The 22,474-nt window shown below is 41.4% G+C and overlaps 1 protein-coding gene across 3 annotated transcripts in view; it reads right to left on the reverse strand.

Moving 5' to 3' along the window:
• Nucleotides 1–13,577, reverse strand: part of fam126a (family with sequence similarity 126 member A) — a 77,019-nt gene extending 63,442 nt beyond the window's left edge. The window contains exon 1 of one of the 3 annotated variants that reach the window (XM_033046272.1): nt 13,414–13,577. The gene's annotated coding sequence lies outside the window, so the exon portion shown is untranslated. Of the gene's footprint in view, nt 1–13,371 lie in introns of all 3 variants that reach the window. The other 2 variants (XM_033046253.1, XM_033046287.1) reach the window with 2 other exon arrangements.
• Nucleotides 13,578–22,474: the final 8,897 nt, after the last annotated feature.

Genomic DNA, 22,474 nt, shown 5'->3' on the forward strand with positions numbered 1-22,474 from the left:
GTACAGAGACAAATAAATAAATGTTGGGTCTTTGTCCCAAACATTATGGAGGGCACTGTGTCTATCAAAATAATATCCCATCATTCACCATTGAACAAATAAATTGAAAATAGAACCAATACCAATTTTCCATCAGTTCAATCAGATTGAATTGATTTTTGTTTTTGTGGCCACTCACTCTGACCTTCATCCAAAAAAAGACATATTCTAAAAAAAGATCTTTCTTTCCAGGTGAACTGGAAAGAAATATCTCACAGATAAGATGTGGTCTGTGAATGTGCACTAATGAATGTAGTAACCATTTAACAAAAGATAAAATTTCAAAGATAATTAAGCTTAATATTCAGATTTTTTCTTCCGTAAAAATCTTTTTTCAATGTAGCAAATCCACAAAAGAAACCATTATTTGCTATTGATTTCTGTGATATTTAATCTGGCACTGGACCAGCTGGCTACAACAGAGCCTCTTCCAGATTAGGCTTTAGATCTATAATGTCATCCATTTGCATTCACAATATTAGCTTAATATGTTTGAAGAGTACAAACATGAAACTCAATTTAGATGTTGCGGGGAATTGTAAACAATGTGCTCAGCCATTCATTACATTTGTATTTTCCCAGAAATTCCTTGGTCTCCAGCAGAGCAACTCGTCACCTTTTCATTATTAAAGCAAACAAAGAACCGCAGACAGCACCTAGGGTCACCAAATTAGAATAATCAAGCACTCAAACAGGTCCTATGCCCCATTATGTTCAAACATTCATCAATACCGATCTCATTTTTTAGCACTTGGCATTGAGCCTTTTATGCCTTGAGAATTCAATTGCTCGTCTTGCTGCTACTAAAATGTTGAGAGTCACTGCCTTCACCCCCTCCACCCCCAACACCAAGGCAGCACGTGTCAGATTCCAAACCCCTGTTTTTTTTAAACTTGGTTATCTACTTTATTTTTTTTAGTTTAGTTTAGAGATACAGGCCCTTCGGCCCACCGAGTCCAGCACACAAATGCCCCGTCCCACTTTGAAACCTCTGGAGACTTTGCGCCCCACCCAAGGTTTCCGTGCGGTTCCCGGAGGTTGCAGGTGGTTACCGGAGGTTGCAGGTAGTGGAAACAGGTAGGCAGACTGACAAAAACCTCTGGGAACCACACGTAAAACCTTGGGTGGGGCGCAAAGTCTCCAGAGGTTTCCTAAGTGGGACAGGGGCATAACACTGTCCTACATACACCAGGGACAATTTTACACATACACCAAGCCAATGAACCTACAAACCCGTACAAATTTGGAATGTGGGTGGAAACCGAAGATCTCTGAGTAATTAATACACTTTGTTACCTCTTGGAAACATTTAATCAAATTGCTCAGAAAGGACCTCCCCCTAACAAAGCCACATTGACTATCCTGGGCTCTCACTTAACTTTTTTTACCTGTTGCCAGCCGGGCAACTTAGGCAGCTATTTATAGTGGCTTGCAAAAGTATTCATACCCCTTGAACTTTTCCACATTTTGTCACGTTACAACCACAAACGTAAATGTATTTTATTGGGATTTTATGTGATAGACCAACACAAAGTGGCGCATAATTGTGAAGTGGAAGGAAAATGATACATGGTTTTCAAATTTTTTTACAAATAAAAAACTGAAAAGTGTGGCGTGCAAAAGTATTCAGCCCCCTTTACTCTGATACCCCTAAATAAAATCCAGTGCAACCAATTGCCTTCAGAAGTCACCTAATTAGTAAATAGAGTCCACTTGTGTGTAATCTAATCTCAGTATAAATACAGCTGTTCTGTGAAGGCCTCAGAGGTTTGTTAGAGAACATTAGTGAACAAACAGCATCATGAAGCCCAAGGAACACCAGACAGGTCAGGGATAAAGTTGTGTAGAAGTTTAAAGCAGGGTTAGGTTATAAAAAAATATCCCAAGCTTTGAACATCTCACGGAGCACTGTTCAATCCATCATCCGAAATTGGAAAGAGTATGGCACAACTGCAAACATACCAAGACATGGCCGTCCACCTAAACTGACAGGCCGGGCAAGGAGAGCATTGATCAGAGAAGCAGCCAAGAGGCCCATGGTAACTCTGGAGGAGCTGCAGAGATCCGCAGCTCAGGTGGGAGAATCTGTCCACAGGACAACTATTAGTCGTGCACTCCACAAATCGGGCCTTTATGGAAGAGTGGCAAGAAGAAAGCCATTGTTGAAAAAAAGCCATAAGAAGTCCCGTTTGCAGTTTGCCACAAGCCATGTGGGAGACACAGCAAACATGTGGAGGAAGGTGCTCTGGTCAGATGAGACCAAAATTGAAGTTTTTGGCCTAAATGCAAAACGCTATGTGTGGCGGAAAACTAACACTGCACATCACCCTGAACACTCCATCCCCAATGTGAAACATGGTGGTGGCAGCATCATGCTGTGGGGATGCTTTTCTTCAGCAGGGACAGGGAAGCTGGTCAGAGTTGATGGTAAGATGGATGGAGCCAAATAGAGGGCAATCTTGGAAGAAAACCTGTTAGAGTCTGCAAAAGACTTGAGACTGGGGCGGAGGTTCACCTTCCAGCAGGACAACGACCCTAAACATACAGCCAGAGCTACAATGGAATGGTCTAGATCAAAGCATATTCATGTGTTAGAATGGCCCAGTCAAAGTCCAGACCTAAATCCAATTGAGAATCTCTGGCAAGACTTGAAAATTGCTGTTCACAGACGCTCTCCATCCAATCTGACTGAGCTTGAGCTATTTTGCAAAGAAGAATGGGCAAAAATTTCAGTCTCTAGATGTGCAAAGCTGGTAGAGACATACCCCCAAAAGACTTGCAGCTGTAATTGCAGCGAAAGGTGGTTCTACAAAGTATTGACTCAGGGGGGCTGAATACTTTTGTACACCACACTTTTCAGTTTTTTATTTGTAAAAACATTTGAAAACCATGTATCATTTTCCTTCCACTTCACAATTATGCACCACTTGGTGTTGGTCTATCACATAAAATCCCAATAAAATACATTTACGTTTGTGGTTGTAACGTGACAAAATGTGGAAAAGTTCAAGGGGTATGAAAACTTTTGCAAGCCACTGTAGGTTGCCAAATAACAGTTTAGGTGGTCAATTTAAGACGGCTTGCATGACGCGTGCGATAATGTGCTCGAACGAAGTGCGTAGTTACCAGTCGGAATTATGTTCAATGAAGCATTCACATATTATTTCTGCTTCAAATAAAGTCACAAACTAACCATATTCACCAATCAAGACATGATATATACCACAATGACATGCAGCAAAGTTACAATACAGTATCTCAACTCTTTTTACACATTGCAATTAATGCAATTTCTATTATTTCTTTCCACTTCCCAGCAAAAAGGTGGTTGGATTATTAGCGTATGATCAACCTGTGTCAATAAATCCTGGACCATGGTAACATATATGCTTAACCATGCACACTACAGATTGATGCAAGCATGTTTTCTGTGAAGGACCGAAAATGATCATGACATGGCCATAGCATGGGTCGTTATTGCTATTGGTACAGAAACACTCTCGCTTCCCACATAATTTATCCACAACAAATATACAGGTTGCAAGGACATTTCTAAAGGCATTTTATGATAATAGCTGTTAAAACCGACTATACCCATCTGACAGGTTAAACATTACACTAACTGACAAGAGATGGCCAAAGGACATAAGTGCAGCAAATGTTCTTTTGGTAATACGTTTAAAGGTGTCAAAAAGCCACATACTGGACATTCAGATTAAATGTATGTGTTGTGAACAGCAATGAAGATACCCAATTTGTATGCACCAGATTTTTTTTAAATTATTGATAAACGCTGTGTCCATTCTCACTTTAGAATTAACGTTAAAATTTCAACTGAAATATCTCCTGACCAAATTTGTGATGTATATGACTGACTGTAGATGTAAAACCTGGATAAATCCAACGTATAGTTGTGAATGTTGCTCATTAAATAACAGTACTGATACTCCATACTAAGAGCATTGATTTGCCGTTAAAATAAATTCTGTAATAACGTGTCAACGGTAGCAGTGACAATCGAACACTGCGGTTTTAATGTTTCACGTGTTCATAATTTAATTAATCCATCTTTATGGATTAACACAAATAATAACATTAGGATTTAAAACACATTTGATTGCATTCCGTTATCAAACATAGTCAATTTTCGCTCTGAAGACATTTCCAGCACAGTAGGGTCGGGGGGGGGGGGGGGGGGGTGGGCACTGTGAATCAGTGAATCAGTGCGGGATGGATAGATGGCGGGGGGGGGGGGGGGGGGGGGGGGGGGAGAAGGCAAGGTGCTGGATGGATGGATTGAGGGCAGGGGAATTAGTGCGTGTTGGTTGGAATAGGTAAAATTGTGAGGAGAGAGCGCGGGGGATGTCAGTGGGGTTGAATGGGGTGGTTCAGTACGGGATTGACGGGAGGGCATCAGTACAGGATGAATGGGAGGTTCACTACAGGATAAATGGGGGATCAGTACATGATGAATGGGGGATCAGTAGTGTGGATCGGAGGGTCTGTGCAGGATGAATGGGATCACTACAGGATGGATGGGGGATCACTACAGGATGAATGGTTGTATCGTTACAGGATGATGGAAGATCAGTACAGGATGAATGGGTGGATCAGTTCAGTGTGGATCGGAGGGTCTGTGCAGGATGAATGGGGCGATCAGTAAAAGATGAATGAGGGGATCAGTACAGGATGGATGTGGGGGGGATCAGTACAGGATGGATCGGGGGGGATCAGTACAGGATGAATGACGGGATCAATACAGGATAAATGAGGGGCCAGTGCAGGATGAATTAGGGTATCAGTACAGGATGAATGGGGGGAGGCAGTGCAGGATGGATGGGAAAGGGGGTGAGCACAGGATGAATTGGGGGACCAGTGTAGGATGGATGGGGGGTGGGGTGGCAGGAGAATCAATGTGAGGTGGATAGGGAGATCAGTGCAGGATGAATAGATGGTTAAAGCTTTCCTATTTTAATATTATTTCTCCAATAAATAACCTAAAAAGAATGAGAATCTATTTTGTGAAAAAAAAAATATTTTATTAATCTTTTATTGACTTTCATGAATATCTATTATGCATATAGTAAGTTCAGGGGAGTCATAGAGTATTACAGCGTGGAAACAGGCCCTTCGGCCCAATTTGCACACACCGGCCAACATGTCCCATCTACACTAGTCCCACCTACCTGCGTTTGACCCATATCCCTCTATCCATGAACCTGTCTAAATGTTTCTTAATCGTTGCGATAATACTTGCCTCAACTACCTCTTCTGAGGTCCTAGCTTGATCAACCTCTCCCCATAGCTCAGGCCCTCTAATCCTGGCAACATCCTTGTAAATCTTCTCTGCACCTTTTCCAGCTTTCCTATAACATGGTGCCCAAAACTGAACACAATGGGCACAAGTAGACATGTAGAAGTGTTATCCTCATGAACTAGGCATCATATGTTTATTCTATCTCATTTAATTTGCAGCTAACATTGTAGTCTTGAGACTGTCAGCCAAGAGAATGGAGTTGAAGGGGAAAGAATAATCAGCCATGATTGAATGACAGAATAGACTCCATGGACCAAATGGCCTACTTCTGCTCTTATGACTTATGAACCAGTATCCGTGCTATTTACCTTTAGGCAGATTCAAATTATGGAAATTTCAATTATAACCAAATAAAATAAACTGGTTTTATTAGCATAGCATCAATTTAACTCTAGTTTTCACCTGTTGGTCAATATTAATCCACAAGGTTTATTTTATTTTTTAAATCGAACTTCATGAAATTTGTGGGGTTAGTCAAATAAACTGATAATTATTTGTAAATAGGAAGCGGGTGGGGTGGGGGAAAATCAGAAACAATTCAGTAAATAGCCAAGCTCTTGTAAAGATCAATACCTTGCAGAAAGTCTATTTTGCCAAATTCTTTGATGCTGAGAACTGTAGTAACTGATCCTGACTGTTGATGCCAAGTCAGCCTTTAGATTATTTCTTTCTTTTTTTTAAGCAAAATGGTTCAATAATTAGCCCCACCAGCCTAAAAGTCCTTGAAAAATGAAAAAATATTTTTGTTGCAAATCCATGGATTTGGGCAAGGATTTGTTTACTGGCAATGTCATGCTTCCCATATTTCAATCAGGTAATAGAATGTGACCACAGGAATAGGAATATCTAAAATAGAAATGCTGCACAGATTGGAAAGAAATGGAGAAAAAATATATCCAGCCATTTCTAGACTTTGGATCAAGGCATCTTAAAATGTCAAAACATGCATAAACCAAATCAAATTTTGGACTGAAGATACCACCTCCAAGCATATATCAATTTTAATTGCAAATTTATGCAGAATGCCACATTAATTATGCACAACATTTTGCTGGGAGTCAAAATTGCAATCCAAGTCACTTCTACGGGCTACAAACACCATCCTTAATTTACATAAACATAACTTAAAATATGAGTTAAAGACAAATGGCAGAATTATCATTGTACCACCCACTGTTTTATAGCGATAAATCGGTGTAAACCTGAACTGTACCAAGTTCGACAGCCAGATAAGTATAGGGTTGTAGTTCCCTTGTTGTCATAAATATATTTTCAGCATGTCTGTGGACAAAGCTATAAATCGGCATTACATCTGGAAGGCTCCACGCTGAGCAGGCCTCAATGCCTAGAATAAGGATCGCTACTTCCAGGGAGGCTTTGTAAACAATCTACTCGAGAAAAATACAGATTTATGAGCAGCAGGCACGGGCAGCTCAACAGAGCCAGGAGATCTTGGGTGTGATATGAAATTTAACTAAGACACTTTAACCCTCTATTTTTACCAAAAAACACGAATTCCATTCCATGCACCCGAGAATATTTTGGCACTGACTTTTAATATTACAACCTTTCACTTGGCTAGGTTTCCTTATGAGTCTTGCTTTTGAGTGCATCCTCTCATCTAATGCTTATTACAAGGTTAATAAGCTAATAATGGTTTGGAAATCCTTACGGTTCAGCATCTGGCTCACTTTGTTCCTTTTCATCACTTCCATTAAACTCTGTGGCTCCATTTCTGATACTCCCTTTAAACTTACTAGGGATCTGTTACCAGCGCTACCCTTAAACGTACCGAGACTACATTACCTTCTCACTAATGCCCTATTTTCACACAATCCCTTGACCTGACTTAAGAGACCTTCAGTCTGAAGAAGGGTTTCAACACGAATCATCACCCATTCCTTCTCTCCAGAGATGCTGTCAGTCCCACTGAGTTACTCACTGTGTGGGCGCAGAGCATGTTTTACTTGCCTGGTATGACCAAGTACATATGTGACAAAACTGAAGTCCGCACAATCTGCAAAAGCCTGACCCCACACCTGCAGAAACAGCCCTTACTGCCGCACCCGGATCCTCCTCTACCGTGGTCCACGATAGCCACCGACATATTCGAATGGCATGGGAAACACTATCTGGTTCTTGTCAACTCATATTCGGGCTGGTTTGACATTGATCTACTCCAAACCATCACATCTGAAGCAGTTATCCAGAAGTTGCAACACCAGTTCTCCGTGCACGGGTCCCCTGCACGCCTTCTATCCGACAACAGCAGTCAGTTCACCAGCCAGCTTTTCAAAAACTTTGCTCAATTATGGGACTTTCAACATATCACCAGCAGCCCTGAGTTTCCTCAGTCCAACGGGCTGCGTCCGAAGCGCAAAACAACTAATGGAGCGTTCTTACCTTGCTAAATCTTACGTCTTCCTGGACCTGCTCAATTTAAGGAACATTGCCAGGGATCCCATACTGGGTTCCCCAGCCCAACGACTGATGTCTCGTCAAATCCGTGCTGCCCTGCCTGTACCCCGGCAACTTTTGCAGCCACAGGTCCGTTCTCCGCCCGCGGTCCAGAAACTGCAATTCAAGCGCGATGCACAAAATTTTTTTTTGACAAGTCCAGTAAGCCACTTAAACCTCTCTCCGGTGGACAGGTTGTTCACCTCCAGACCACCAAGGGCTATGGCCCTCTGGGTCACATCCACAGCCCAAAGAACCGCGCTCCTACCTGGTAAGAGTGGACGGAGCCATTTACAGATGCAACCGCCAACATCTCCTTCCTGTGAAGGAACCACGTCCTGCGACTCCGTATCCAGAGGTCTCGCATTTTGTATACCCTTCCACTGCTCCACTGCCAGAGGCTGTGTCCCCCGCCGCCTCTCCATGGCGTTCAGTACCCAGCTCGCCTATTGCACCACCTCCACCCGGCGGGTCTCCGGTGCCGTGCCCGGTCACATCCCCGGTTCCCTCCCCAGTCACTAAACCAGTTAAAGGAGAAGATGCGGATTCATACCGCACACGCGTCGGACGGGTCAGCAGGCCACCCATTAAATGCGGCGATTTTGTGTAACCATATACTTCCCCACATGCGTTATTAGCATTTCGGCTACTGTATTGTTTATCCACCATGTATCCACGTATCTATGCTTTATTTTGTTTCTACAAGGAAATATGTAGATTGGTTATTTCCTACTAACCAATTGTAATGCTTGTTAGTAGTAGCTCCACCTAATATGCGATTTATATTACCAAGAGCTTGCTTACGTAATTCAGTCTGAGTAGCTGCTAGTTACCGTAACGTCCTGCAGACCAATGCTGGAAGTGGACTTTAATAAATAAGTGTTGTATCTTGACGTGTGTACTACTCGACTCATTACAAGCACCACAATGCTACAGAAAAAATAAGTCACTGGATATGGCAATGTCAGTCGTGATATTGAAATGATGGGAACTGTTGTGAAAAGATGTAAATTAGGTTTAGGTTTATTATTGTCACAATGAAAAGCTTTGTTTTGCAAGCTTTGTTTTGCATCCAAACAGATCAGATATACTTTACAATGAAGACAAAATCAAGTACAGTAGATAGAGCAAAGGAGAAGATATGAAGAGAATGCAAAATATAATTTTCAACATTGTAGCACATCAGTTCCATGGACAAAGTCCAATATTTAAATGCAAATGTATATAATCAGATGCATGTTTGAGTGTACACCGACTGGTTATATCACAACCTGGTTTGGCAACTCGAAAGCCCAGGAACAAATATTGAAAAGAGTGGTAGGCACTGCCTAAAGTATTACAGGTACTGACCTCCCTTACCATCGAAGGGACCTAAAAGGAGGCACTACCACAACAGGCTACCAATATCACCAAAGACCCACATCACCCTGTTCATGCGGTCATTTCATTCTTACCATCGGGAATAAGAGATAGGAATCTGAAAACCGTGAAGACCTGGTTCAAGAATAACTTCTTCCCAACAACCATCAGGCTCTTGAACACTTACACAAAATTAAGCTCCACAATGAACTTTTATGGACTATCATTAGTTGCACTATGGACTTTAGTTTCTTTTTCATACGAGTGTTGTGGTTATTAATTTATTGACGTTTTTTTAACTGTGTGTATTCTGTTTACAGATCTGCTATGCTGCAGTGACTAAGAATGTTATTTTTCCCTTGTTGGTACATTTGACAATTAAAAATGTCTAATTCTTGACTCTTAATTCAATAGTCAAGAGTCAATAGTCAATTTTATTCGTCACATACACCCGAAGGTGCAGAGAAATTAATTTGCCAGCAGCGGTACAATAAAAAAAAAACACACAATACACAATAAGCGGTACAATTAAAACAGAACACACAATACACAATGGAGGTCCAGAACTGGAGACCACGGCTTCAAGGTGTTATAGGCCGCAGGCCAGCAGTCGGAGCTCTTCTCTGGCTATCCCCGGCGAGGGATTCCACTCCGGAAGGTAAGTCCACACCACGCCCGTGGCTAGAAGCTCCGCAGACCGCGGTTCAGGATGTTATAGGCCGCGGTCGGAGCTCTTCTCCGGGGTTCCCCGATGAGGGATCCCAGGCTGCGGACGCCGCGCCCGCGGCTAGAAGCTCCGCAAACATCAGCTTCAGGATGTAACAGTCCGCGGGCCAGCGATCGGAGCACTCCCTTCTGGCGACCCCCGGCAAGGGCTCGACTGCTACCCGATGAAAAGTCCACGCTGCGCCTGCTGCTGAAACTTCGGGCCCGACTCCGGGAAAGGCCGCTCCAATCCATGGTGTTAGGCCGCGAGGGAGGTAACATGGAAAAAGTCGCCACTCCATGAAGGAGGCGACCGAAAGCGGTTCCCCTCTTTCCCCCCCCCCTCACCACCCCCCACACAAGACACACCGAGAGACACTAAAACAAACATTTGGACACACTAAAAAACCCCAAAAAAGTAGAAATAACGAAGACACTGCTGGCAGGGTAGCTGTCTCGCAGCACCCCCACTGAATTATAAAACAGTTAATCATATCTAATCTCCAGCATCTTAAGAAAAGCCTTTATTTTGCACAAGCATGATGCATATTGCAATCTTGAGGTATAAACAAAGTGCAACTCAAACTAATTCAAGTACTGAATCGCAATTGCATTTGGCAGCTATCTAAAAACAGTGAGAAAGAAAGAACGAGTACAAGGGACATCTAATTAAGTCATCCATTTTGGTAGGAAGAGTAATTTATAAATGACAAGCTTGAAAGACATTGATTTTTTTAGTTTAGTTTAGAGAAACAGCATGGAAACAGGCCCTTCGGCCCACGCCGACCAGCGATCCCCGCACATTAACACAATCCTACACCCACTTGGAACAATTTTTTTTTACATTTACCAAGCCAATTAACCAACAAACATGTACATCTTTGGAGTGTGGGAGGAAACCGAAGATCTCGGAGAACACCCACGCAGGTCACTGGGAGAACGTACAAACTCCGTACAGACAGCACCCGTAGTCGGGATCGAACCCAGATCTCCGGCGCTGCATTCGCTGTAAGGCAGCAACTCTACCACTTCATCAACCCTGTCTCAATAGGCTGCTCCTTTATTGCGAGATTAGAATTCCGGCAAAGGCTTATTGATATACGAATTACAAATATATGAATCAGGAGCAGAAGACAATTCGGCCCACTAGCAAGGACAGCCATTTGATGGGACAAAGACCCATCATTTATTTATTTGCCTCTTTACTCCATAATTTGAGATTTGTAATAGAAAAAAATCACATGGTTAAAGTGCAGTCAGATTTTGTTGGGAGGTTTTATGAAGTTTATGAACCATAATGTTTGGGACACATGGCTTCACAGGTGTTTGTAATTGCACAGGTGTGTTTAATTATCTTCTTAATGCAGGTATAAGATAATTCCCAGCACCTAAGTCTTTCCTCCCATCTTTCCATCACCTTGGAAACTTTTATTCCTGTTTATCAACATGAGGACCAATGAGTCAAAGAAGCCAATATGAGACCGAGAAACAAGAACAAAACCTTCGGCTTACCAAAATCAACTGTTTGGAACGTGATTGAGAAGAAAGAGAGCACTGATGAGCTTACTAATCGCAAAGGGACTGGCAGGCCAAGGAAGACCTCCACTGCTGATGATAGAAGAATTCTCTCTATAATAAAGAAAAATCCCCAAACACCTGTCCGACAGATCAGAAACAGTGTTCAGGAGGTAGGTGTGGATTTGTCAATGACGACTGGCCGCAGATTTCATGAACAGAAAAATAGAGGCTCAACTACAAGTGCAAACCACTGGTTCACGGCAAAAATAGGATGGCCAGGTTACACTTTACCAAGAAGTACTTAAAAGAGCAACCATAGTTCTGGAAAAAGGTCTTGTGGACAGATGAGATGAAGATTCACTTATATCAGAGTGATGGGAAGAGGAAAGTATGGAGGAGAGAAGGAACTGCCCAAGATCCAAAGCATATCACCTAATCTGTGAAACACGGTGGTGGGGGTGTTATGGCATGGGCATGTATGGCTGAAGGTACTGGCTCGCATCTTCATTGATGATACAACTGTTGATGGTAGTAGCATAATGAATTTTGAAGTGTATAGACACATCCTATCTGCTCAAGTCCAAACAAATGCCTCAAAACTCATTGGCCTGCGGTTCATTCTACAGCAAGACAATGATCCCAAACATACTGCTAAAGCAACAAAGGAGTTTTTCAAAGCTAAAAAATGGTAAATTCTTGAGTGGCCATGTCAATCACATGATCTGAACCCAATTGAGCATGACTTTTATATGCAGAAGAGAAAACTGAAGGGGACTAGCCCCCAAAACAAACATGAGCTAAAGATGGCTGCAATACAGGCCTGGCAGAGCATCACCAGAGAAGACACCCAGCAACTGGTGATGTCCATGAATCTTGGACTTCAAGCAGTCAATGCATGTAAAGGATATGCAACAAAATATTAATCATGACTACTTTCATTTACATGACATTGCTGTGTCCCAAACATTATGATGCCCTGAAATGGGGGGGACTATGTATAAACACTGCTGTAATTTCTACATGGTGAAACCAAAATGTATAAAAAGGGCCTTCATCAAAATCTGACAATGTGTAGTTTAACCACATGTGATTTTTTTTTCCATTACAAATCTCAAATTGTGGAGTACAGAGGCAAATAAATAAATAATGGGTCTTTGTCCCAAACATTATGGAGGGCACTGTAAAATTGTGACTCATCTGACTGCTCATCGCAACTCCACATACCCGTCTACGCCTTCAAACCTTTCACCCATCATCCAGTTTATCAAGTATTCTACGTGTGTGTGTCTGTGTGTGTGTCTGTGTGTGTGTGTGTGTGTGTCTGTGTGTGTGTGTGTGTGTGTGTGTCTCTGTGTGTGTGTGTGTGTGTGTGTCTCTGTGTGTGTGTGTGTGTGTGTGTGTGTATGTGTGCGTGTCTCTATGTGTGTGTGTGTGTGTGTGTGTGTGTGTGTGTGTGTCTCTGTGTGTGTGTGTGTGTGTGTGTGTGTGTGTGTGTGTGTGTGTGTCTGTGTGTGTGTGTGTGTGTGTGTGTGTCTCTGTGTGTGTGCCATCTCCACCGCCCTCCATCTGACAACTGCCACGGCTCTCGCTGTTGTTTGTGCTGACAGCTGCCTGGTCCTGTGGACCCTGGGATTGTCCCACTCGGAGAGCATCGACCCAAGGCTTCTCTGATCTTCCTTTCTCCATCCCCACGAGCGTCCGAGCACAAATGCCACACTTCGCATTAACTTGGCGAGCTACAACTTTCTTCTTCGGAGGAGGAGACACTGGGCAACTCCTTCACAAAAGGCAAGAGAGGCTGCCCCTTGATCCTCGCCCGTCCCCAAACTGTTGCCAACTCCCTCCTCCAGCAGCTGCAGCTGTTGTTGCCGCCGCCGCCGCGCGGCCCCGACCCCCTCGAGACCAACCGCCCCGCCCGCCCGCCCGCCGCGCGCCGTTAGTCGGCGTCCCTTCCGTCTCCACTAACGGCCGCTCACCTCGGCCCACGCCGTCGCCAGTCGCCCCACTCACTCACTCACTCCACTGCTGTGCCGGAGCCGTGCGGAGACGCCATCCCGTTCGGGTTGCGGCCGATCTCCCCTTTCCTCACACCCGGGCTCCCACCCAGCGCTCGCCTCTGACAATTGGCCAGCGGAAGCATCCAAACGCGTCGCGGCATTGAAGTGGGAAACCAATTGAGGAGCGAGTGCGTCAAAGGGGCGATGCTCACGGTGCGTCCATCATCCGATAAAAGAGAAGGGAGGAGACAGGCACAAAATGCTGGAGTAACTCAGCGGTCTGTCTGCAGTTACTTCCAACACAGACGTGGGATCTTTGCAGCGTCGAGTCATGCTGCTCTTCAGATGCTGGCGTAACTCAGCGGGTGAGGCAGCATCTCTGAAGAGAAGGTTTGGGTGACGTTTCGGGTCGAGACCCTTCTTCAGACTGAGAGAGATTAATGTTACAGAGAAGTGCTCATGGTTTGTTGCAAGTAGAAGCCAAAGTCACTTCTGAAAAGTTCTCACATCGCCTGAAAATCAGTTCTAAAAATACATTTCGCAAAGTCTCTGCAACGACAAAAGGATCTATTAAATGAAACTGTTTCTGCATCGTTATAATGAAACCTCTTCGCAGTAATTGTATAGAAAGCAATCTTATTGTTTTTATAAATTTGCAGTTCACCATCACTTGTCAATACAATCTCGCTGTTTTCAACGAGGTGAGGTTGGTCATATCCCTATGTAGATCAGTGGAGTAATGGTGGGTAATGTAAATGCCACCAATTCAATGCCAAATGCTACTCGCGCAAAACGAATTAGTAAAAATAAGCGGTGTTGTTAATCTAAATACACGTACTGTACATAACACGATGATTCAGTTCGGAGGTATTCAGTTGTTTCCAGAGGCATAAATGGTCAAATAAACTTGGGATCACGTGGTCGTTCTAATGTCACCAAGACAAGGCTTTAGAGCTCACATCAGTACCGTCAGAGAAAGGCTTCAAATCAATTATACATATCCTAAGCCTTTTCATGGGTGGATGATTTACTGATCAGTGCTAATTGAGTACGCAATTTGAATAATCAGATAAAGGATCTTTCGTGGATTTGGCTAAATAAACATCTGGACCCTTCAGAGAAATTACCTGTGAGTAAAGTTCTTTGACATATTTGTAAATGACCAGTTTTTCATCAATATAACTCATTCAAAATTCCACTGGAAATTTATTGCATACAATCTCTCTGTAAAGATATCGCATAAAGAGGTGAGGTGATTTCATCTTCTGCAGTATACACATTTGTTATTAGATGGTGAGGCTTTGGTACATGTTGAAGTGGCCTCCCACAACACTTAAAAGGTAAAAACGGAAAATATGACATTTGTCTCCTAGCATGCTTTCTTTAAAAAAAAATAGCTTTGACCAATCTGACAAGTTATTGCAGAAAGATGCCATTGGAAAATTAATTTAAAATATTACCAGATATGATATTCACCATCATTCATGTGTCTTTGACTCGGGGTTTTCATTATCATTTTTCTTTGTCATCTCCATCTCAGCATTCATTACAGCACTAGGATGAGACAGATATCACAATGCACTGACTTTATTATGCAGAATTTAGAGGCTCAAAGAGTTTAGATCAAATAAAACAAGGCGACATTCATAGTATATTCAGCAAAATTAAAAGTTATTGGTTGGATATGCAATCATGAGATATGGTTACAATGACATTTTTATGGACAAACTGATTCTATTGTTGCCTAAGGAGTTAATAAAATATTTTTTTCCTAAAGCACCCCACGGTCATACAACACAGAAACATGCCCTTTGGCCCATTACGTCAATGTCGAGAAAGGTCCATTTACTCTAGTTCCATTGCCTGCCCATATACCTCTAAACTTTCCTATCCATATATCTGCTCAAATGTCTATTAAATGTTATTATATCTGCCTCAACCATTTCTGCTGGCAGCACGTTCCATATATGTACCATCCTCTGTGTAGAAAATGTTGCTCCTTGTGTTCCTATCAAATCTTTCTCCTCACCTTAAACCTGGGGTCAAGGAAAGAGCATTCACGTCAAGGCCCTGTTTCCACCAATCTTTCCACCAGTACGTACAAAAAGCACAAGAAACACAAGACGCCATTGTATGCAGATGCCAAGAAGTGAGTTCAGCTCTGGCCGAACAATTTCTAATCTTGTTATGTGAACTTGATAAGAAGACCTTAAACCTACTATATTCTCTAGTTTTTTTTCCCCAAAGCTGGGAAAACGGCTGTGTGCATTCACTTTATCTTTGACCTTCGTGATTTTATACACCTCTACAAAATCACCCTTCAGTCTCTTATGCTCCAAGGAATGAAGTCCTAGCCTGCCCAACCTCTCCCAACGACTGAGTCACACAAATCCTGGCAACATCCTCTTAAATCTTACAGTGATTGTTTATGTCCGAGCATCCAGTTTTTCCATCTTCACGGCTTCATTTCTCCTTCCCACTCACACCACATGTTCTCACTCTTCTGTAAAAAATGTAGAATTTTCTCAATTTAACAAAGCTTATGATCTTGCTGGCATCTGTTGCTATGGAAATGTTTGTGACTACTGTAGGAGAGCTTTATTTATACAAAAGCTGCTTTATCAAAAGCTGCTTTATCAGATTTTAATGAATTCAAGAATTAACAATGAGAATGATTCTGTTGATTGTTAAAACAAAATATTATGAGCTATACATTTTAGATTATACCAATTCAGGCAACATTTTCCCCATCTGCAATTACTTGTTAAATATTGTTGTTTATTTGAAGGTTAATAATTAATAATAATTTGACTGAGACTTCTAATTAAAAATTATATAGAAATATATAAACTACTATAAAACAACTCTGTTATCACAACAGTCTTTCCCTTTCTCTCCTCCTCTCCTTGTATCCAGTACACCCTATACTTGAGGTAATAAGTAACCATCCAAAGTACAGTTCTCAATTGCATTCTAGCATGGATGTGGTTGAACTGCAGAGGCGATTCACCAGGATGTTGGCAAGTGATTGCAGATGCTGGAATCTAGAGAAAAAACTTGACAGCACAGTGGCACGACTGGTGGAGCTGGTGTCTCATAGCACCAGAGATCTGTGCTTGATCCTAACCTCGGGTGCTGTCTGTGTGGAGTTTGCATGTTCTCCAAAGACCTGTGGGTTTGTAGGTTAATTGGCCTCTATCAATTGCCCGTAGTGTGTGGGGAATAGATGCAAAAGTGGGTTAACATCGAACTGTTGTGAATGGGTGATTGCTGATCGGCATGGACTCATTAGGTCAAAGGCTGTTTCCATGCTGTATCAATCAATCAAAAAGAATGCTGCTGGAAGAACTTAGCAGGTTGGGGTGGAAGATTGCAACCTTCACGTGGTCCGCCATGTTTCGATTAATGCAATCAACTCGATGTGCACAAACAGAAGGTCAAATAGAACAAGTGTTCAAGAAGGAACTGTAGATACTGGAAGATCAAAGGTACACAAAAATGCTGGAGAAACTCAGCGGGTGCAGCAGCATCTATGGAGCGAAGGAAATAGGTCTATTTCCTTCGCTCCATAGATGCTGCTGCACCCGCTGAGTTTCTCCAGCATTTTTGTGTACCGTCAAATAGAACAAGTTGTCCTCCAACTTTAGGCTGTGCACGCCACATGAAAGAAGAACTTAGCAGGCCAGGCAGCACCTATGGAAAGAAATGGGCAGTTGATGTTTCAGTTGAGACCTGAAACATTGAAAGGCCATTTCCCTCTACAAACGCTGTCATATGCATTGATTCCTCCAGCAGTCTCCTTTAAGTTTCACCAGGATATTGCCTGGGACGGAACATTTCAGTTACAAAGAGACACTGGATAGGCTAGATTTGTTTTCTTTGAAGTGGTGGAAGCTGAGTGCAGTTGTTTGACTGTTCTGTCTGTGATGCTTATAATAATTAAAGACACGACTTATTTATAAAATGATGAGGGGCCATTGCTTAGGTGTGATAAAACTTCCACAGAGCTCATCTCCCCTGCATTTAAAATCTACATTCTTGACACTTCTATCCCTTGCAATTCAGATAAGTATAATTTAGGAAGTGAAAAAAAACACACAAGGCTCACTGGCACATACAACATTTTTGCCAGAACTGATGAGATGCTTTTTGCATTCATTTCCTTGAATGAAGCCATTACAGAAATAAACTAGCTAAGTGTGCTGATCTCATTTGTTGCAAATCTCACCCGTTCACCTTTTGTTTGCTACCACACCTTCGGGATGGGTTTATACTATTCAGGAATCAACTTGTTTTATACTTTGTATTTGATGTTATTTAGGTTTCCAGGGTGATTGTCTTTCCTATCCTGATTGGCCAAATGATATGACATGTCATCAATCAGAATCAAGTTGATAGGTGAGCCTGATTTTTCAAAAAGGACCAATGGAGAGGTTCAAATTTGGGTTCTTAAAATTAAGAAACAAAAATTTTCAAACTATGTAATTGATAGGCAGATCAATTGTATATTCCAGTTTTTAAAATTCCCACTGGTTACAGGTCTCAGCTTTTACTGCAAACATGAACACTGCATGCTTGCCGTCCTGCATGCTGACATTATGGCAAAGAGGAGGCCAGTTAGTCAGTTCAGACACTTCCTATACTTCTCAGCCCCCTCCTATGCTTCTTCTATGCTCATGACTGTGCAGCCAAATACCAATCGAACTCAATTATAAATTCACAGATGACACCATCGTAATGGACCAGATATCAAATAATGATGAGAAGTACAAGAGGCAGATTGAGAGCCTTGTAACCTGGTGCCAAAACAATAACCACTTCCTCAATGTTTGCAAGACAAAGGAATTTGTGATTGACTTAAAGAAGCGAAGCAACATACATACACACATACATTGATGGTGCTGCAGTAGAGATGGTTGATAGCTTAAAGTTCTTAGGAATAAATATCACCAGCTATTGTCTTGGACCAGCCACATCAAAACAATGGCCAAGAAAGCACACCAAATGCTCCTACTTCCTTAGAAGGCTTAGGAAGTCCAGCATGTCTCCAACAGCCCTCACCAACTACTACAGATGCACCATAAAAAGCATTTTATTGGTATGTATCACAGCATGGTTTGGGAACAGGTCCATCCAAAACTGCAAGAAATTGCAGAGAGTGGAAGCAGCCAGTCCACCTCAAACAACCTCCCTTCCATTGACTCCATCTACACCTCATGATCCCTCAGCAAGGCTGCCAGCATAATCAAGGTCAGTCTCACTTCTGTCACTCCCTCTTCTCCCCTCTCCCATTAGGCAAGAGGTACAGAAGTGTGAAAATGCATACAGTACCTCCAAATACAGCGACAGTTTCTTCCCAGCTGTTATTTGGCAACTGAACCGTCCTCTCACCAACTAGAGAGCGGTCCTGACCTCCCATCTACCTCATTTGAGACCTTCAGACTATCTTTATTTGGATTTTACTTGACTTGACGTTATAGCCATTATCCTGTATCTGTACACTGTAGACAGTTTGATTGTAATCATATATAGTCTTCTCGCTGATTGGATAGCATGCAACAAAAAAGCTTTTAACTGTGCCTCGATACACGTGACAGTAATAAACTGAGCTAAATAAGAAACACAATGTAGTGTTATTTATCTTAAAACACATTTTCTAAAAGTCTACCATTTCTCCCACACTTGTGTTTTTTGGAAAAAAATCTTTCAAAACTTAGGCTTTTCTGCACAGCAGAGCATCTTAACAATGAGCTGATTAAACTGTTTAAAGAAGAATTGTAAGTTGCAATAATTTTTTTTTTTTATGTGAAAAGGCATGAAGCCACCCATCTGATTGGCAATTGTTGGGAGCATCTAATGATTGTAACATATCAAACTGCTGACTTCCAGCAGGATGAGAACCGTAACATGATAAAGTTATAAGTAAGGCTGATATAAATTTCGGGACCATAAATTGCATTTAATTTGGAAACATTACAGACAAAATTGTGGAAAAGTATTAATTTGCAACACTTAATTTGTGTACTGATTTCTAGGGGAAAATACAAACTGAAATACAATTTTTATGAAAAAGAACGTAAGAGATAGTAGTAGGATTAGGCCACATGCTTCTTCAAGCCTGTTCTGCTGTTCAAAATCACAACTGATCTTCCTTCAGAACAATTTTCTCACATTATCCCCATATCTGTTGAATCCCTTAATGCCCAGAATTCGTGTTATCTCTCTTCTAAATGAGCATATTGTCTTACCTTCATAGCCATACATAATAGAGAATTCCAAAGGTTTAATGTTCTCAATAAGAAATTTCTCCTCAGCTCAGTCTAAAACAACCTATCCCTTTTAATTGAAACTGTGCTTCTTGTTCCAAGACTCATCAGTTAGGGGAAACATTCTCCTTGCATTAAGCCCACCAAGCTCTTTAACAATTTTGTACGTTTCAATAAAAACTCCCATAATTTTGATAAATCCTAAAGAATACCATTATAGTCTACTCAATCCCTCCTCAAACGACAAACCTGCCATTGCTAGTGCTAGTCCACTGAATCTTTGCTGCACTTCATCCTGTCAAGTACATCCTTTCCCAGATTATATTAGCTCATTAGTTCATTATTTTATTAAGGTGTGCACCATTGCACACGGGGGGTGTAAATAAATTCCTGTTTGCATGTTCATAGAGTAAACAGTTTTCATGATAGTGATCGATTTAACAATAAATACAACGATAAACGCAAAATGGTGAAAAGATTGTAGTCTAATCTGAAGTAGTGCAAAAATACAAAATTGCACTAATGAAATAATCGAATAAGGTAGAGTTAAGTGTGAGACTACAGGCAACACCTCTAGGAGGGTGATGTGATAACAAGATAAAGAGACTAAAACTGCACACAATATTTCAAGCATAGGGTTAGGCCAGATATTCCGGGGAGTAAGGCAGATTTATTTATTCTTTTCCAGGATACTTTGAGCATATCCTTTATTCATTTTCATTGTCCACTTGATAATTTCTGCCCATATCAAAGCTCACAATAGAGTTTGACTCAGAGGTCTGGTGTCAAGCATTTGGCAGAAACTTGTGAAATACATTATTTCTCAATCATTGCTCAATGCTGCATGCAATTTCCACCCATTTCGCTAAATATACCAAAATAAAAAACTATACTTTCCCCTCCTATGTATGCATTGTCAAGGAAGATTGGTGGGCGATTGTTTCGCGGAACACCTTCACTCAGCCTGCCTGAACCAACCTGATTTCCTGGCTGCTGGACACTTTAATTCTCCTTCCCATTCCTCAGCAGACTTTTCTGTCCTCAGTCTCCTCCATTGTCAGAGTGAGGCTAAACACAAATTGGAGGAACAGCATCTCATATTTCGCTTGGGCTGCTTACAGCCCAATGGTATTAATATTGATTTCTCTCAATTCAGGCAGCCCCAGCATTCTCTCTGTCTCTATCCCTCCCCCACCCAAGTCACACTAGTTTCTCCTTTTCACCCTACAAACGGCTTTAAATGGCCTGTTTCCTTTATCATTGTTACTTTTTTGCATATCTTTCATTCATTGTTCTTTATCTCTCCACATCACTGTCTATATCTCTCGTTTCCTTTATCCCTAACCAGTCTGAAGAAGGGTCTTGACCCTGAAACGTCACCCATTCCTTCTCTTGAGAGATGCTGCCTGTCCCGCTGAGTTACTCCAGCTTTTTGTGTCTATCTTTGGTCGGTATAGTATTGAATATCATAAATGCATCACAATTTAATATCAATAGAATATCTATGTAAACAAATGTAATTTAATTGTTGCATTGTTACACCTCTCAGGGTATCAGACCTGTAACATTTTCTTTCCACAGATGACACCAGACCTGATGAATGTTTTCAGTGTTTTCTGTTATTACTTCTCTTTCATTCCATCACTTATATAATAAAGAGCTCACAGACAAAAAATTATGAAGGCCCATTACTTCTTATTTTTAATATCTACTCAAATTCTTATCAGAGAGCGGCACAGTTGGGAAGCTGGTAGAGCTGCTGCGTCTGTCACAGCACTAAGGACTCAGATTCAATCCTGATCTTGGATGTTGTTTGTGTGGAGTTTACACATTTTTCCTGTGATCACGTGGGTTTCCTGTTGGTTCTCTGGTTTCCTTCCACATTGCAAAGACATGAGGGTCTGTAAGTTAATATATAATTATTTATGTGCATTTGGGTGATTTTTTCATATTATTAATTGTTTATTTCATTGTTATATGTATTAAAATATTTTCTGAATACCAAAGATTATTTGAATTCTGCAAATCTATTTTTTCCATCATATTTTTTCTCATATGTATAAAGTGTAATTACATCAAAAGATGGCACCAATTAGGGCTTCAGTAATTAGATTAACTGGTCTGCTCAGCACTTCTCAATAACTATTAATCATTTATGATTTTGTTGCTTTGCAACACCTAATGATTGCATCAATTTGACTCATGTTTGATCAGATAATTAACAGTGATGATTTTAAGCATCATAATGCTGCTTTATATTTGTTCAGTGCAATATGGTTACATTCTGGAAATATTCAAACTGCAAAGACAGACTATTATAATAATAACAACATTAAAAAGGACAAATTATGACGTTATACATGCTTCCTTTAAAATGTCTGGCAAAAGATCTGTTAGATTAGGCATTTGGTGTTGAAGTTTTGAGACACAAGGATAAAATGTAATTGTGCACAGAAGCAAGCCCCAAAGTAATGTTTGGTGGTGGACCGATGCCAGTTTCTTCTAAGGTTGCAGGGAGATCAGATGATATGCAACGTTGCAATTTTTCATGGATCATTTTTGCATACTTTCTGCATATTTATTTGGCATATTCCGTGATGGTGCTGTGTGTGTATTTTTCTAATTTGGTTACATGTTCATTTATTTGGATAAATTCTGTGTGATGCTAACCTGATGCTCTATCCAGTGAATTAGTACCTCGTGGATAATTTCCTATCCAGGTGAGTTTTTTATTTTAGTTCTTTGTTTTTTTAAATCCGGTGTAACATCTCACAGTTGTGATATATTAAAGTGTAGACGACCTTCAGTAAAAGTTT

The sequence above is a fragment of the Amblyraja radiata genome, chromosome 2 (assembly GCF_010909765.2).
Source record: "Amblyraja radiata isolate CabotCenter1 chromosome 2, sAmbRad1.1.pri, whole genome shotgun sequence".
Taxonomy (NCBI): domain Eukaryota; kingdom Metazoa; phylum Chordata; class Chondrichthyes; order Rajiformes; family Rajidae; genus Amblyraja; species Amblyraja radiata.